Consider the following 18,138-nt stretch of genomic DNA (forward strand, 5'->3'; position numbering starts at 1 on the left):
AGGACTATAGACTAGCTTCAAATTCATTCACGAAATTCTAAAATGTTTTTAAAAATAACACCGATTTCCATTTTTTAAAATAAATCGAAAAACGCAGGTTCCTAGTAATTGCACGATGGATTTTATTGGTGTTTCTTGCGTTGTAATCATGAATCTAATCCTTTTTTTACATTACGCTCAGTACAATTTCCCCCAATCTGTCCTCTTGAATTCCAACTTTATCTTCATACTATCTTTCCTATCTTTAGCAACTCCATTCCAGCTTATTCTGCTAATGTCATCCCACGCCTCACTCCACTGAGAGCTTTTTTAATTTGGAAAAAGTGGTGTCATCTTCCTTACATATGCACTTCTGTGAGATTTTTGCTCTATATTATCAAAATGATGTTTCATAACACGTAACAGTAATTCTCTTGACACAAACACTCATATTATTTAAATCACATATACTGCAGTAACTCACCGCTGTTCGATGAGTATTTTGGAACACTCAAAAGCCTGCTGTAGATCCAAGTAAGTGAGAAACAGGATGTTGCTAACACACCGGGTTACTAGACTACTGAACGACAGCGGTAAAATTTTATCTGGTTCCGTGTTATCTTATCCATTCTATTACTATCAGATATCGAAAGTCTGTATCCGGAATGCTTGCGTGAGATATGTTTGCCGAAACCGTGTACGTGTGAATTCCATCCAAGTTGAGTCATCTTCCATTACTAGGCATCATGTGATAGACCGCTTTTGGACTTGGCCCATAATAGCATACTGCTGGTATCCACCTACCTCCGTAACCGAATGAGATAAGACACGTTTCATGATAACACTAGAAAATCGAAATTAAGGGGGTTCGATTACAGGGTCACGTCGACAGTCGGCGGCAGTTCCAAAGGAATCGTTTAACTGCCTCCAAAGCAGTTTTCGTACTCATCTGAAGTATTGTATTTGAATTATTTTCATCTTGGATCAAGAGGCCACTCTGCAGCTTAGGTGCTTAGCCACTGACTTTGTATCGCTGCAGCCTAAGATATACTCACTATGATTTAATGAAGAATTTATACTGGACAGCGCAGGTATCCCCCTGCGGATTGGGACGGTAAAATACATCCGCCGTATCCCCTATCTGTCTTGCTAGGCCTAGTTGCTTTACGTCGCACCGACACAGATAGGTCTTGTGGCGACGATGGGACAGGAGAGGGCTAGGAGTGGGAAGGAAGCGTCCGTGGCCTTAATTAAGGTACAGCCCCAGCATTTGCCTGGTGTGAAAATGGGAAACCACGGAAAACCATCTTCAGGGCTGCCGACAGTGGGGTTCGAACCCACTATCTCCCGAATACTGGATACTGGCCGCACTTAAGCGACTAAAAGGACGACTCCAGAGGCTCTCAACTTGGGAGTATGGATTGGCAACTACGGGATCTCCAGGGGAGCCTGGCATTGCTTCCACTTACTCACTATAATGTTTCCTTTCCGACCTGCCTTCCAGCCCCGACGGTATTATGTTTGAGAGGCCTAGGAAGTCTTTCATTTCCATGTTCCTCATGGTTCTTGCTTTCCTTTCACTGATACATAAATTCAACGAAGAATTAGGTCTATTTATTTTTCTCAAAAAAGCCTCTCGAACAATTTACTTTACGTCGCACCGACACTGAAATGAAATGGCGTATGGCTTTTAGTGCCGGGAGTGTCCGAGGACAAGTTCGCCTCGCCAGATGCAGGTCTTTATGGAGACCATGGGATAGGAAAGAGCTAGGAGTGGAAAGGAAACGACCGTGGCCTTAATCAAGGTACAGCCCCAGCATTTGTCTGGTGTAAAAATGGGAAACCGTGAAAAACCAGGGCTGCCGATAGTGGGGTTCGAACCCACTATCTCCCAAATACGAGCTTACAGCTGCGCGCCCCTAACCGCACGGCCAACTCACTCGGTTTCATTGTTCACACCTGATTAGTTTAGGAGAGGATGATTCTTTTAAAACAATAATCACCATCAAGGCGTTGGCTAGGTGTGACAGGTTTGCTCTGGGATTTCCAGTTTAACTAATATATTTCATTCCAGTCTTCTTCTCCCTAGCGTTTTTCCTCAGTAGTATGGGGATCATTTCATTCCAGTGAAAATGAAAACCTACAACCTGTTTTCCAGTCAGTGACTGGGTCAGGGATGAAATGAAGTCCGCATCGTGCGGCGAGGATAGGAATTGTGCCCGCTACCGAGGCCTGTCGCACTCCTCTGGGGCAATGATTAATGACTGACAGATGAAATGAAATGAGATGGCAGGGAAAACCGGAGTACCCGGAGAAAAACCTGTCCCGCCTCTACTTTGTCCAGCACAAATCTCACATGGAGTGACCGGGATTTGAACCACGGAACCCAGCGGTGAGAGGCCGACGCGTTGCCGTCTGAGGCACGGAGGCTTTCATTTCATTCCAGTAACACTCCAAAATCATTCACTTACCATCACTCTGGAACTGTGTGACAGGCCACATCAGTGGGCAAGTTCGTATACTTTGGCCCTACTTGGGTTTTACACTTCATTCAGTACGCGAGTGGAACCACACTGGATGCTGTGGGACAGAAAAGAGCACTAGCATTCATGTGTACAATGTGCACCCAGCGACTCGGCGTGCTGTGCAAACATCCTGGCCGGACACTTACCTTCTCTCAGAGCCATCCTAACACTCTAATGTATTCTAGCAAATGGAAGTGATTCGAACTAAGAACCATTCGCGGTGTTTCCTTCTAACGGCGAGCGCCGCATTTGTTGCTCTGTGTCGGCAGAGTTCAGCTGCGGTGACGCAACCATACGACAGTATAATGAACAAGTGTCTTACATACCCACATTATGAGAGGAGATTCTGAAACTACCCGGCTTCATTATTCAGATATGTTGGCACATCTTTAACAAACTACACATCACTCCACTGTAGTTCATTTTGTGTAATGTTGTCAATTACCTGGCGGACATTTTGCTTCAGTTCTTTCTAGCGTGTGGGAATTTGTCTTGCAAATGCGATTTTAGGCCCCTTGTCAGTTACATTAAAAAACTGAGGGTCAGAACAGTTATTATGTAGAACCTATGTGTTGGAATCCAATCTGCGTGCAAAAAATATTGGTCGTATGATTCGTTCACCACTTACAGCACACCCTAAACCGATTTCTTGATCATGGAGGGGTGGGGTACTTCATGAACGAAACCAAGTTTCTCAGCTCCTCAATAACGATTATTTTGCGTACTTACATAATCATGGGATGGAACTAGGCCTCATCCAAGAAACAATGTTGAATATGGATATATTTTACGTTATCTAGAATTCAGTGGCAGAATGTGCACCTACGTGCATAATCGCCCGATTGAAGAGCATGTGCCACAGACATTTTAAATAACTTTAACAACTTCGTTCAGAGCCATAAGAAATTCCTACTTGTTTTGGAAGATGCTTAAGGGACTTTTTTCCTTACCTAACGATGGACAGTGTAAGAATCTACGCTAGATTTCTACCTTTGGTTTCATAGTTTGAACACTTCCCTTAACCCGAAATTTATTACATTTGGGAAGCTTTCGTGAACTAGGTTTGGAGTTGATGGGCTGACGGAGTTACCTCACATGATTAATAAAGGAACGCACATTGTGGAATAGTACAGATATACCGAGCCAAAATACACGTCGTAATTTAATACAGTGCCATGTCGAAATACCGGATCACGTGAGATATCCGAGTTTAGCAACATTGGGCGTGGTCATCACTTGGATGGATAGCCCACGTGATGTTGACTAGAGGAGGATTGGAAAGAAACTGCCCATTCTACCTCAAGTAAATTCTGGCTCGCCGGACGAGTTGGCCGTGCGGTTAGGCGTCACGTAGCTGTCAATTTGCATCCGAGAGATAGTGGGTTCGAACCCCACTGCCGGCAGCCCTGAAGATGTTTTCCGTGTTTTCCATTTTCACACCAGGCAAACGCTGAGGCTGTACCTTAATTAAGGCCACGGCCGCTTTCTTCCCACCCCTAGGCCTTTCCCTTTCCATCGTCGCCATAAGACCTATCTGTAAAGAGAGTTGTAGAGAAAGTCTGGCTCAGGATGTCTGGTCAGAGACTTCTGGCCTGGCTGGGGGTAATGTCTCGGTGGGGTAATGTCTAGGTCGCCAACATCCAGATTTGGATAGGACTCTTGGTTGCCTTTGATACCTGCAAGTTTCACATCCCCACTCCACCACCTTAAAAATTGAAATTTCCAAAACCTCCTCTGCGTAGCCGAGGTGAGGGTTCGAAATGGGGGCTCAGAATCAAAACAGCGAGCGTACGCCAGCGTAAGAATTTTCACTCAATAAAAAAAAACTCCCCGTCCGCCTCTGTGGCGTAATGGTTAGTGTGATTAGCTACCACCTCTGTAGGTCCGGATTCGATTCCCGGCTCTGATACGAAATTGGAAAAGTGGTACTAGGGTTGGAATGGGATCCACTCAGCCTCGGGAGGTCAACTGAGTAGAGGGGAGGGGGTTGTCGATTCCAACCTCGGCCATCCTTGAAGTGGTTTTCCGTAGTTTCCCACTTCTTCTCCGAGCAAATGCTGGGATGGTGCCTAACTTAAGGCCACCGCCGCTTCCTTCCCTCTTTTCCTTGTCTATCCCTTCCGATCTTCCCACCCCGAACAAGGCCCCTGTTCAGCATGGCAGATGAGGCTGGCTGGGCGAAGTACTGGTCCTCCTCCCCCTGTTGTATCACATTGACCCAAAGTCTCACGCTCCAGGACACTGCCTTTGAGGCGGTAGAGGTGAGATCCCTCGCTGATTCCGTGAGAAAATCTAACCCTGGAAGGTAAACGGATTAAGAAAGAAAGAAAGAAGGAAGGAAGGAAAGAAAGAAAGAAAGGGAAGAAACCTCTCCCACCAAAATAATTATAAGTGATATACGTGTATCGGCAATTAATATCAAAATGTTAAACAAACCTATAGGAAAGAAATAATTTATATGCATAATGAATATATTTTGACCCTTTATTGTGAACAAAGCGATGGTGATAATAATGTTAAAGCTTTTACGTCCCACTAATTGCTTTTACAGTTTTGGGAGATGACGAGATGCCGGAACTTTGTCTGGTACATGTTCTTTCACGTACCAGTAAAACTACCAATACAAGGCTGGCGTATTTGAGCACCTTGAAATGCCTTTGAACTGAACCAGGGTCGAACTTGCCAAAGACTGGGAAAGCCGGCGCTCTACCGTCTGAGCCGCTCAGGCCAGCAGAATGCGATGGACCTAGTTTATCTTAATATTATTATGTAGCCCTAATAATAATAATAATAATAATAATAATAATAATAATAATAATAATAATAATAATAATAATAATAATACAAGTTTCACGTCCTTCTAACTACTTTTATAGTTTTTGGAGATGCCGAAGTGCCGGAATGTTGTCCTGTTTGAGTTCTATAACGTGCATGTAAATCTACCGACACGAAGCTGACTTATTTCCGCACCTTCAGATACCACAGGACTGAGCCAGGATCGAACCCGCCAACTTGAGCTTTACCGCCTGAGCTACCCAGCCCGCCAATATTATTATGTAACATGGCCCATTATAGACATGATAGGTATAGGCACATTGGGCCAACCTGTTTTTTCCCTGGCCCTTAAATTAAGGTGTCTGGTGTGAAAATGGGAAATCCACGGACTACCGTCCTCAGGGCTACCCACAGTGGGGTCCGAATTCTCTATCTCCCTAATGCAAGCTCACAGTTACGTGACGCAAACCTCGTAACTAGGGCTCTCTAAAGACTAGGTATGCTCGCCCGCCATTATGGTTCATTCCTGCGCTACATTGGTAAGGCAGTTGACCGCCCTAGCCTTGTATATCCCTCTTTTTAGTGTTCTCCACGCAGGAAAATAATGCTGAACTAACATACTATAAAAAAATACTCATTCTCAATATACTCAAACGGTTACTAAACATAAATATTAGTATATTTCGTACATTATTGTGTAATTTTTACTCGAGACGGAGATTGTAAAAGCAAGGTCGTTGATAATTTGCCTTTTAACAAACAAACAAACAAACTAGGCATGTACTCTCACTGGAGAAATATTAGAAAAGATAGCTTACTAATAAATATATTATTATTATTATTATTATTATTATTATTATTATTATTATTATTATTATTATTATTATTATTATTAATCATAATAATAATTAGAATAGGTTGTTCGTAAGCTATGCGCCGCGGTACAGTCAAATGAAATGAGGGACACCGTGGTACTGATATAGGCTACTGTCATTCTTAAATCTTGGAATTTCACGTGGTAATCGGTCAGTGTTAATGATATATAAATTGTGATAGAACATTTTGATACCATATGATCTCAGTCGGTATTTCATATTTGCGTGAAATTGATACAGCGCTATTTTCAATGTTGTCGAAATTATAAGAAACAATTTTTCGAACAAAAATAACGCTGAAATGTGATGTACGAAGACGAATAAACCCAAGTAACTGGGATTCTTTAAGTTTATTTCCTTCTTCTAAAATTTAGTACCTTTTCTTATTTACCAGTATTTAAAAAAAGACGTTCTATATAAAAAATACAATTTTTTGGCGAGTGTTATGAATCTCATCTCATCAGCTTATTCAGTTACAATGAACAGAGGATTTTAGTTTATACAACCAAGCATTCATGAAACAAATGTTATTATAAATTACATTCAGGAAGAAAATAGGAATAGAGTAACTATTTCTATAGCTGAATCTTCTTTCCCAACCTGAAGTATTGCACTGATAATCAGTTACCAGTGACTTACAAGGGGAGTGACCCACAGGCTGTGGAGAATATTGAAATTTTTTGTCTTTTCAAAGTTAACAGTACTTTTTTTTTTTTTTTTTTTTTTACAGAGATTCCTCTGGTTTGAGAAGTAGTATTGAACCCATAATTCTACGGTGAGAAAAATTTTTATTTTTCCCAAATATTTATTCGGTATTCAGAAACTACTGTATGTTTGAGGGCAGCCATTTTGCGCTCCCAAGAGCCCGATGTTGCGTGGGAAGGTTCCCGCAAGGCGAGCTCGTGGATTGCCGGGACACCTCGGTGGAACTCGAGTGCCCGACAATTTTCTAAATTAATGAATTCTGCACAACGAGGGATTTTGACAAGATAGTAAAGGAAGAAATAAATAAGCAAAATTATTCATACACCCTCTGTGAAGGTAGTGACACCAGGGACAATTTTAGATGCAGTTAAGCCTAAGTGTGTGTTAGCGTGAGAACAGCGAACTAGCTACACGTGCCAAGGTCGTGGGCAGAAGAAAACGCGCGAAACGCACGGGCAGAAACAATTTATTTCTCGTGTTGTGAGTGTAGGAAAATTATAAAATTAACACCTAACATAAGTGCAAGTCTGTCCGGAGTTCTGGGACAAATCTTATCAAAATTGGTCTATTAGAAGCAAATTTGGCAGATTTCACAACCAAGCCTCATAGAGGGGATAGCGTCCTTCTGGAAATTATAAAAGAAACCCCCCACCGTAGATTTTTCAGTGTCGATCTGGAACTTGAAGCCGCGGGAGCTCGTGCCCGTCGTCATTAGAATTTCGCGCCAGATTGACCGACAATAATTCAATACATGCTCGTGGCTAAAGTCCATATATTTAGTTAAGAAGAAAAGTGATTGGAGAAGCTGTGAACGTTTGCAGACGAACTGGGAAGGTGTAGGCTGGTTGAAAAATACACAGCAGAATTTATTTTTATCATTTCCTGTACTCTTGTAAGTGAAGAAGGTCTGGGGGAAGCGATTCAAAATAGTTCTACTCCCTTATCGGCCGAACACCTGTTCTTGTTGAAACAACGGGGAGAGAAACCACTCTGGGAGGCGCATCAGACAGTTAGAGTCGACTGCAGAACGAGGGAAGTTCGTGGTGCAAGTTACAAAGAAAGTGCATTATTTATGGTAATTTTAATCTCGTGTGTGTGAAGGGTAGTGTTTGGATGAGTGAAATTTTAAAAATGAAAATGTTATCTGTGAAAATGAGTGGCTAAGTGCGAGGTTGCTGGAGATGATGTAATCAGAATGCTGAGAATGTCACCAATGTGCAGGTCTGTCTATTTTACATTATGTTGTAGTTAGTTAGTTAATTACTGTCTGTCCTAACAAAATTTCCAGATGATTGTCGGGTGATATTCGAAAATTATCAGGCGAAAGGCGTTGTAAATTTTGGTCAGCGCGTGAAAATTTCAGTGTGTAAAGTTCATGTCAAGAACGGTAAAATGCGACGCTTAAAATTTTGTGTCGAGATGAGATATCATTCAACGTGCGGATTTGTGAACGTTATAAGTGTAAATTTGTCGTGGCGAATATTGTAATTTCAGGTGTCAGTTGCATTTAGAAACGCTGGTTAATAATAATAATAATAATAATAATAATAATAATAATAATAATAATAATAATAATGTCTACCGCGGGATAAGGAAATTCCTCTCTGTTAAATTACATTTAACCAGTTATTTCGACAAGGATCGTAGGCATATTTAGATAATGCCAATAAAATTTGTTAGAGTCGCAGTCGCTAATGGGAAGGAAATTGTGAGACATCGTGTATACTTGAATTGCGAAAGGTCGAGGTGTGCTCTTGGATTCTTGAGGTCTGAAAGTCTTAATAATAGTAAAGTAAGAGATGTGTCTAATAATGGTTGTCGTTCTCACCAGGGGATCGAAGTATGAAAAAGGGTCGTGAAGGAAAGGGGATTGAGAGCGATGGATTGATATGTACGTGGAGATGAGAGAGAAGTAGTACCGCTGAAATAAAGCGAGGAGAAAGTGTGTTGAGACGAGTTGTATTTTTGTAGAGGAAGTATTTAGAAACAGGCTGTGTGAGGCAGGCTGTATTGTTTTCCGCAATCAATCCGAATTTGAGATGGTGAAATTTATAGAAAGATTCCAAGTGAAAACGACTCTTGTAAAATGTTACAGTCTGGGTAGTACACATCCAGTGATCTATGTTACGTAAAGCCCGCATGGATGATAAGAGAACGAACGATCTTCAGGATCAGAGAGCACTTTGGACACACGGTTGGGTTATATTTAATTTGTTCATTGGAGAGGTCATGGATAAGATGGTTGGAATTGATGATAGGCGATCTGAGAATTTCGAATGCGATGGTGATGACTATTATTTTGAAGGCGTCCACTAAAAGGGTACCCGTGTGTTGGGAATTTTCATTTGCTTCCCTAACACTTCAGTGCACAGGCTGAGATTGTGTTCGAGGTGGAGAACCGTTCGTCACGTTTATTTATTTTTTTTGAGTTCACATATTATAATGAGGTAGACACTTACTGTATTTTTCGAGAGGTAGACACTTGCTGTATTTCGACTTGCATTCAGTTGATAATAGAGACGTTGGTTCCGTCGTGCGTATTTTGTCTGACCAGATTCAGTGATATTGTTGGAGTTGTTTGAGAATTGCATTTCGCCTGATATGTTAAGGGAGACGCAGTACGACCCACTTTGACGCCCGACGATAGATTTAGGACGTCACGTGTTTATTCTTGGAGTCATTGATGATGAGACGTCCTAGGTCACGCCCGACGATAGGACTTGGAAGGCATCATGTATATACTGATTAGGTTTAGGGTGTACAGATTTCAAGTGAGCCCGACGATAGGTCTGGGATGGTAGCTGTACACACTCAAGTCTCAGTTTAGATTTTTTTTCTTTTGTTTCTTTTGTGAAGTGGCCTGGTTGAAGGTAGCCATTACAGTGCGATATGATTTATGGTAGAGGGTCTATGCGAAGCTCTCATTGAGATAACGGGACTGCTGTTGACAAACGAGGGCTGTCCAAGTGTGGGACATCGACCCGATCTAGATTATATTTTTACTGTGTTTCTTCGTGCGTGTTAAGCTGTATGACTTCGAGATGTTAATTTATTTTTTTACGGACTTTATTGTTTCCTCGTCTTGACGTCCGTTTTCATTGATAGTGTGCATTATTGACACTCAGTGTTTTGGAATGAGACTTGAGTTGCGAATGCGGTTTCGATTCGTCAGCCAGTAATTTTATGTTATATTTTAAATCTTGTCGTATTTTCATTCGTATTCATAGTTAGAATAAGTAAGTAATCACTTTACCAGTAGTGTGTTGGGACAGACAGTAAATAGAGAGATCTGTACTGGTAGCATTGTTGTCAAGGGAAAGAATTCCTTAAAATTGTAGTAAATTTTAGCGTGGACTGGTAAATTTATTAAGCATAATAAACCCATTTCTAACCTGAAAATCGGTTCAATAATAATATTTTCAAGTGACTTTTCACTTTTTTGATTAACTTCAGTGTTTGGCATTTCTTCTAAATGCATGATTAGTAAGTGTTTCCTGCATTTCGCAGTTTTGTTCCTTTAGAACGACTTAACGTAAGATCCTCCCGGATCATGTTGTTGTTGGTTCCTTCCGAACAGTTGTTTGGGGTGATGCACGTTTAGCACCGGGATATCTTATCACTTAAGGGTGTCATGAATGACAAATACATGGTGGAATTTTATTTCAATTGTGAATGATGCCATTAACGTGTAGTGAACACCATGCTTTCCCATAATATTTCGCAACCTATCCAAAGCAACTGATAGTCAGTTTGGTTCGATTAAGGGTCCATTCGGCGGATGTTCCGTATCCATGAAGGGTATTTGACTGGTGGATAACCTTAATTAAGAGAAAATCAGGCGTTCTAATTGTTGAAAGTCAGATTTTCCACGGATCGTGTGGATTAACTCTCAGTTCTCGTTTGGAAAATAGGCGCCCGGTTTTCAGGTCTTCTTTTTTTTAGTTTTTCAGTTTCGCTGTCCACTAACATATTAGCTTCTCTGAAGCAACCCTTCGACATTGGAAGAAACGAAGTGACGTTATGTAATGTGACTGTGTTTGGAACGTTTCAAAAATCAATAATTAAATCTTTTTATATTTTGTGGCAAGAATGCATATTAAATTAACGATGTTATCGTGCTCTTTCAGTTAAATAAAAGTTAGTAAGCACATTTTTGCTCCTCATTTCAAGTAGTTAGGCTTTCTTCTGAACCCCATCGTTTGGTTAAGATCGTGACCGAATTTATTCCCGCAACGACCCAAGAGTTAAGAGTTCTAAATTGTTCTACTATAGCAGCCGTGGCCGACCAACGATGGAATGGTAAGTTCAAGGGTTCAGTAGAAGTGGCTTCCAACGTGGTGGCTTCAGTCACTTAAGACAGGGCCTAAGTACATCGAGAGAAGAACTACAAGTTAAGTTGGTTGACATCAGTGAAACGATGACCAATTGTAGGATTGTTATACGTTGGTGGATCAGTAGAAGTGGCGCCATCAACTTTGGGGCCTTAATGTCACGATAACGATGAGGAGCCCAAAGTCACGATAACGATACGATGCCACGATAACGATAATGAAACTATCCATTGAAAATAAATGTTAGAAAAATATAAAGTAATGTTGAGGCTTAAGCCACATTATAAATAATACAAGCGGGTGAAAATTATGGCTGAGCCACAGTTAAACGAATTATGCCCAATGAGAGTGCTAGATATTAACACGTTTAATGAGGAGCGTAACTACTTGGTAGATAATAATAATAATAACAGTCACAATGCATTTTAGGAAACCAGTATTTAAAGCTGTATTGAAGCTTATGTCATGTTGCCAATATAAATTTTGGAAGTGGTAACGCTGAATTACATTCAAAGTTTATGCGTTAACATGTTCTTTGTTCAATTAATTTACGGAAGCGAAACCATTTGGGATATTTATCCAGAGTAACTTATTAACTTTAGAATTTTCTTTTTATTAAACGAGTTTGTGATACCAGCCATGTAAACAAAATTTTATAAGACAACTGTTGGAATGTTGTCAGTTTCGGTATTAAAGTATAATAGCGTTTGTATGTGAAAACGCAGTAGATAGTGAATTCTTTCCCTAGTAGTTTGGAGTATTCTGGTTGCATCAACAGCCAGCGTACTCATTATTGTATTCTTTGTGGTATTGTGAGATGGAAGGTCAGGCGACCTTGGAGAAGTTAAAGCAGATGATGGAGGACATGAAAGTCCAGAATGAGAATTTGAGTAGTAAGATGGAGATGTTAAATAGTAAGTTAAATGAGAACTTGAATAGTAAGCTAGACAGTTTGCATAGCAAGTTGGATAGCTGGAATGATAAGTTGAGAGAGGACATTAAGGACACGAAAGTCCAGAATGATAAGTTGAGAGAGGACATGGAGGTTCATAATGAGAATCGGTTAAGTAAGGTGGAGAGTTTACATAGTAAGTTCAATGAGAATTTGAGTAGTAAAATGGATGACATGATAGGTCAGCGTAAATGTGTGGCAGCTAGCTTGAAAGACACTAGGGAGAAGGTACAGTCTAGTTTGAAAGACACTAGGGACGATTTAAAGAGTAGTATGGATGCTTTTCGAGCCAGCTTGAAAAAAAGTCATGACGATTTAAAGAGTGGGATAGATGAGTTGAAGGTTAGCCTGAAAGATAATTTTAACGATTTGAAGAGTATTGTGGGTGAGTTACGAAATGTTTGTAAGAGAAATAATAATGGGTCAAAGGTAGGCTCAGAAGAAATGACCGATAGACACGTGAAAGTTGAGAATCAGATTCCAGAGACCGAGATTGGTGGTCCAGAATTCAAAGAGGGAGCAGTGGAAGTAGAAAAGGATTTAGGTGACGATGAACAGGTCATGACCGTCCACACCAAAGAGTCCGAGGATGTCGATAGTAATTGTGAACAGGATTCGAGAGTGAAGACCTTAGCCCAGGAGCAGACGGACGAGAAGGTCAAACTCAAGGAGAGTGAAGTTAGTAATGAGATCAGTACAGCGGACAGGCAATCAAAGATGGTTGGAAATCTGAGCCAAGCTATGGAGGATTATAATCTAGACCTTGGTATTCAATTGAAAGTTGGAAATGACGCAAAGGCTACAGGCCAGAATTTGTACGTTGAGGCGAGAAAATCTCAAAACTTAAGGATCGCGAACGTCTTTAATATGACTGGGAGATATCAGGACCAGTTTTGCCAATTGAAGGAAGACCCGCACCTAACTGTAAAGGAATTCTTTGAGGATCTGATGGAAGATGTCCTGGAGGCCAAGATATCTGAAGAACGTAGATGGAGGACAGCTGATGGATACATAGAGAAAGCGCCATTATTGTGGGTAGACGTTACAGCCCGTCAACATTGTTTCTTTGATAAAGGAAAGATATGCCGGAGAGCCCTTTCAGTGAAATGCAGATAGCAGGTGTAGAGAGAGAGAGAGAGGCAGGCGGCAGAGACCACCAAATGACACACGTAACTTCAATAACAACAAGAAACAGACTCCTGGCAACTCCCAATTCAATGATGACCGCAACCCGATAAGAAGATCAAAGGTCTATCATAGAGCCGAAGAAAGAATTCCACTACAGGATGACGCAGTCTTACCAGCTGGGGAAATGGTCACCGAAGAAGAAGAAGAAGAAGTACAACCCGTAAATATGATCGTCACGTCGAGAGAAAGACAGGTCGAGGCACCACTCCAAGGACAGGCAAGCAGTGGGAGTAAAGAAGAGGAAGACGCTGAATGTTTACAATGTTCATTCTTAAGAGAAGACTTTGTTGATGACATCTGTAACGCAATCCTATTGTTGGAAGAAGAAAACAGGGAAATACGTGAAAGTAACAGAGCCCTACGTCAAGAGTGAGATCGGCTGGGAAATTTTACGTAGAATCATGGTTCATTTGTATCAAAATTCCCATGTATAATTTAGAATTTTGAAGGAATATATCTGTTTAAATATTTCCCCTTTCTGGGTAAATATTTCGTCGTTTGTAGGTGGATTATGAACCCATAATTCTACGGTGAGAAAAATTTTTATTTTTCCCAAATATTTATTCGGTATTCAGAAACTACTGTATGTTTGAGGGCAGCCATTTTGCGCTCCCAAGAGCCCGATGTTGCGTGGGAAGGTTCCCGCAAGGCGAGCTCGTGGATTGCCGGGACACCTCGGTGGAACTCGAGTGCCCGACAATTTTCTAAATTAATGAATTCTGCACAACGAGGGATTTTGACAAGATAGTAAAGGAAGAAATAAATAAGCAAAATTATTCATACACCCTCTGTGAAGGTAGTGACACCAGGGACAATTTTAGATGCAGTTAAGCCTAAGTGTGTGTTAGCGTGAGAACAGCGAACTAGCTACACGTGCCAAGGTCGTGGGCAGAAGAAAACGCGCGAAACGCACGGGCAGAAACAATTTATTTCTCGTGTTGTGAGTGTAGGAAAATTATAAAATTAACACCTAACATAAGTGCAAGTCTGTCCGGAGTTCTGGGACAAATCTTATCAAAATTGGTCTATTAGAAGCAAATTTGGCAGATTTCACAACCAAGCCTCATAGAGGGGATAGCGTCCTTCTGGAAATTATAAAAGAAACCCCCCACCGTAGATTTTTCAGTGTCGATCTGGAACTTGAAGCCGCGGGAGCTCGTGCCCGTCGTCATTAGAATTTCGCGCCAGATTGACCGACAATAATTCAATACATGCTCGTGGCTAAAGTCCATATATTTAGTTAAGAAGAAAAGTGATTGGAGAAGCTGTGAACGTTTGCAGACGAACTGGGAAGGTGTAGGCTGGTTGAAAAATACACAGCAGAATTTATTTTTATCATTTCCTGTACTCTTGTAAGTGAAGAAGGTCTGGGGGAAGCGATTCAAAATAGTTCTACTCCCTTATCGGCCGAACACCTGTTCTTGTTGAAACAACGGGGAGAGAAACCACTCTGGGAGGCGCATCAGACAGTTAGAGTCGACTGCAGAACGAGGGAAGTTCGTGGTGCAAGTTACAAAGAAAGTGCATTATTTATGGTAATTTTAATCTCGTGTGTGTGAAGGGTAGTGTTTGGATGAGTGAAATTTTAAAAATGAAAATGTTATCTGTGAAAATGAGTGGCTAAGTGCGAGGTTGCTGGAGATGATGTAATCAGAATGCTGAGAATGTCACCAATGTGCAGGTCTGTCTATTTTACATTATGTTGTAGTTAGTTAGTTAATTACTGTCTGTCCTAACAAAATTTCCAGATGATTGTCGGGTGATATTCGAAAATTATCAGGCGAAAGGCGTTGTAAATTTTGGTCAGCGCGTGAAAATTTCAGTGTGTAAAGTTCATGTCAAGAACGGTAAAATGCGACGCTTAAAATTTTGTGTCGAGATGAGATATCATTCAACGTGCGGATTTGTGAACGTTATAAGTGTAAATTTGTCGTGGCGAATATTGTAATTTCAGGTGTCAGTTGCATTTAGAAACGCTGGTTAATAATAATAATAATAATAATAATAATAATAATAATAATAATAATAATAATAATAATAATAATAATAATAATAATAATAATGTCTACCGCGGGATAAGGAAATTCCTCTCTGTTAAATTACATTTAACCAGTTATTTCGACAAGGATCGTAGGCATATTTAGATAATGCCAATAAAATTTGTTAGAGTCGCAGTCGCTAATGGGAAGGAAATTGTGAGACATCGTGTATACTTGAATTGCGAAAGGTCGAGGTGTGCTCTTGGATTCTTGAGGTCTGAAAGTCTTAATAATAGTAAAGTAAGAGATGTGTCTAATAATGGTTGTCGTTCTCACCAGGGGATCGAAGTATGAAAAAGGGTCGTGAAGGAAAGGGGATTGAGAGCGATGGATTGATATGTACGTGGAGATGAGAGAGAAGTAGTACCGCTGAAATAAAGCGAGGAGAAAGTGTGTTGAGACGAGTTGTATTTTTGTAGAGGAAGTATTTAGAAACAGGCTGTGTGAGGCAGGCTGTATTGTTTTCCGCAATCAATCCGAATTTGAGATGGTGAAATTTATAGAAAGATTCCAAGTGAAAACGACTCTTGTAAAATGTTACAGTCTGGGTAGTACACATCCAGTGATCTATGTTACGTAAAGCCCGCATGGATGATAAGAGAACGAACGATCTTCAGGATCAGAGAGCACTTTGGACACACGGTTGGGTTATATTTAATTTGTTCATTGGAGAGGTCATGGATAAGATGGTTGGAATTGATGATAGGCGATCTGAGAATTTCGAATGCGATGGTGATGACTATTATTTTGAAGGCGTCCACTAAAAGGGTACCCGTGTGTTGGGAATTTTCATTTGCTTCCCTAACACTTCAGTGCACAGGCTGAGATTGTGTTCGAGGTGGAGAACCGTTCGTCACGTTTATTTATTTTTTTTGAGTTCACATATTATAATGAGGTAGACACTTACTGTATTTTTCGAGAGGTAGACACTTGCTGTATTTCGACTTGCATTCAGTTGATAATAGAGACGTTGGTTCCGTCGTGCGTATTTTGTCTGACCAGATTCAGTGATATTGTTGGAGTTGTTTGAGAATTGCATTTCGCCTGATATGTTAAGGGAGACGCAGTACGACCCACTTTGACGCCCGACGATAGATTTAGGACGTCACGTGTTTATTCTTGGAGTCATTGATGATGAGACGTCCTAGGTCACGCCCGACGATAGGACTTGGAAGGCATCATGTATATACTGATTAGGTTTAGGGTGTACAGATTTCAAGTGAGCCCGACGATAGGTCTGGGATGGTAGCTGTACACACTCAAGTCTCAGTTTAGATTTTTTTTCTTTTGTTTCTTTTGTGAAGTGGCCTGGTTGAAGGTAGCCATTACAGTGCGATATGATTTATGGTAGAGGGTCTATGCGAAGCTCTCATTGAGATAACGGGACTGCTGTTGACAAACGAGGGCTGTCCAAGTGTGGGACATCGACCCGATCTAGATTATATTTTTACTGTGTTTCTTCGTGCGTGTTAAGCTGTATGACTTCGAGATGTTAATTTATTTTTTTACGGACTTTATTGTTTCCTCGTCTTGACGTCCGTTTTCATTGATAGTGTGCATTATTGACACTCAGTGTTTTGGAATGAGACTTGAGTTGCGAATGCGGTTTCGATTCGTCAGCCAGTAATTTTATGTTATATTTTAAATCTTGTCGTATTTTCATTCGTATTCATAGTTAGAATAAGTAAGTAATCACTTTACCAGTAGTGTGTTGGGACAGACAGTAAATAGAGAGATCTGTACTGGTAGCATTGTTGTCAAGGGAAAGAATTCCTTAAAATTGTAGTAAATTTTAGCGTGGACTGGTAAATTTATTAAGCATAATAAACCCATTTCTAACCTGAAAATCGGTTCAATAATAATATTTTCAAGTGACTTTTCACTTTTTTGATTAACTTCAGTGTTTGGCATTTCTTCTAAATGCATGATTAGTAAGTGTTTCCTGCATTTCGCAGTTTTGTTCCTTTAGAACGACTTAACGTAAGATCCTCCCGGATCATGTTGTTGTTGGTTCCTTCCGAACAGTTGTTTGGGGTGATGCACGTTTAGCACCGGGATATCTTATCACTTAAGGGTGTCATGAATGACAAATACATGGTGGAATTTTATTTCAATTGTGAATGATGCCATTAACGTGTAGTGAACACCATGCTTTCCCATAATATTTCGCAACCTATCCAAAGCAACTGATAGTCAGTTTGGTTCGATTAAGGGTCCATTCGGCGGATGTTCCGTATCCATGAAGGGTATTTGACTGGTGGATAACCTTAATTAAGAGAAAATCAGGCGTTCTAATTGTTGAAAGTCAGATTTTCCACGGATCGTGTGGATTAACTCTCAGTTCTCGTTTGGAAAATAGGCGCCCGGTTTTCAGGTCTTCTTTTTTTTAGTTTTTCAGTTTCGCTGTCCACTAACATATTAGCTTCTCTGAAGCAACCCTTCGACATTGGAAGAAACGAAGTGACGTTATGTAATGTGACTGTGTTTGGAACGTTTCAAAAATCAATAATTAAATCTTTTTATATTTTGTGGCAAGAATGCATATTAAATTAACGATGTTATCGTGCTCTTTCAGTTAAATAAAAGTTAGTAAGCACATTTTTGCTCCTCATTTCAAGTAGTTAGGCTTTCTTCTGAACCCCATCGTTTGGTTAAGATCGTGACCGAATTTATTCCCGCAACGACCCAAGAGTTAAGAGTTCTAAATTGTTCTACTATAGCAGCCGTGGCCGACCAACGATGGAATGGTAAGTTCAAGGGTTCAGTATG

At 40.6% G+C, this 18,138-nt stretch overlaps 1 protein-coding gene across 4 annotated transcripts in view; it reads right to left on the bottom strand.

Annotated features, from left to right (window-relative positions):
• The window catches only part of Fa2h (Fatty acid 2-hydroxylase), a 314,916-nt gene that overhangs the window by 102,405 nt on the left and 194,373 nt on the right, over positions 1–18,138 (bottom strand). The window contains exon 1 of one of the 4 annotated variants that reach the window (XM_067150160.2): positions 464–560. The exons of the other annotated variants lie outside the window; for them this stretch is intronic. The gene's annotated coding sequence lies outside the window, so the exon portion shown is untranslated. Of the gene's footprint in view, positions 1–463; positions 561–18,138 lie in introns of those variants that run through there. 4 annotated transcript variants of the gene reach the window in all.

Source organism: Anabrus simplex, chromosome 6, assembly GCF_040414725.1.
Source record: "Anabrus simplex isolate iqAnaSimp1 chromosome 6, ASM4041472v1, whole genome shotgun sequence".
Lineage (NCBI taxonomy): Eukaryota > Metazoa > Arthropoda > Insecta > Orthoptera > Tettigoniidae > Anabrus > Anabrus simplex.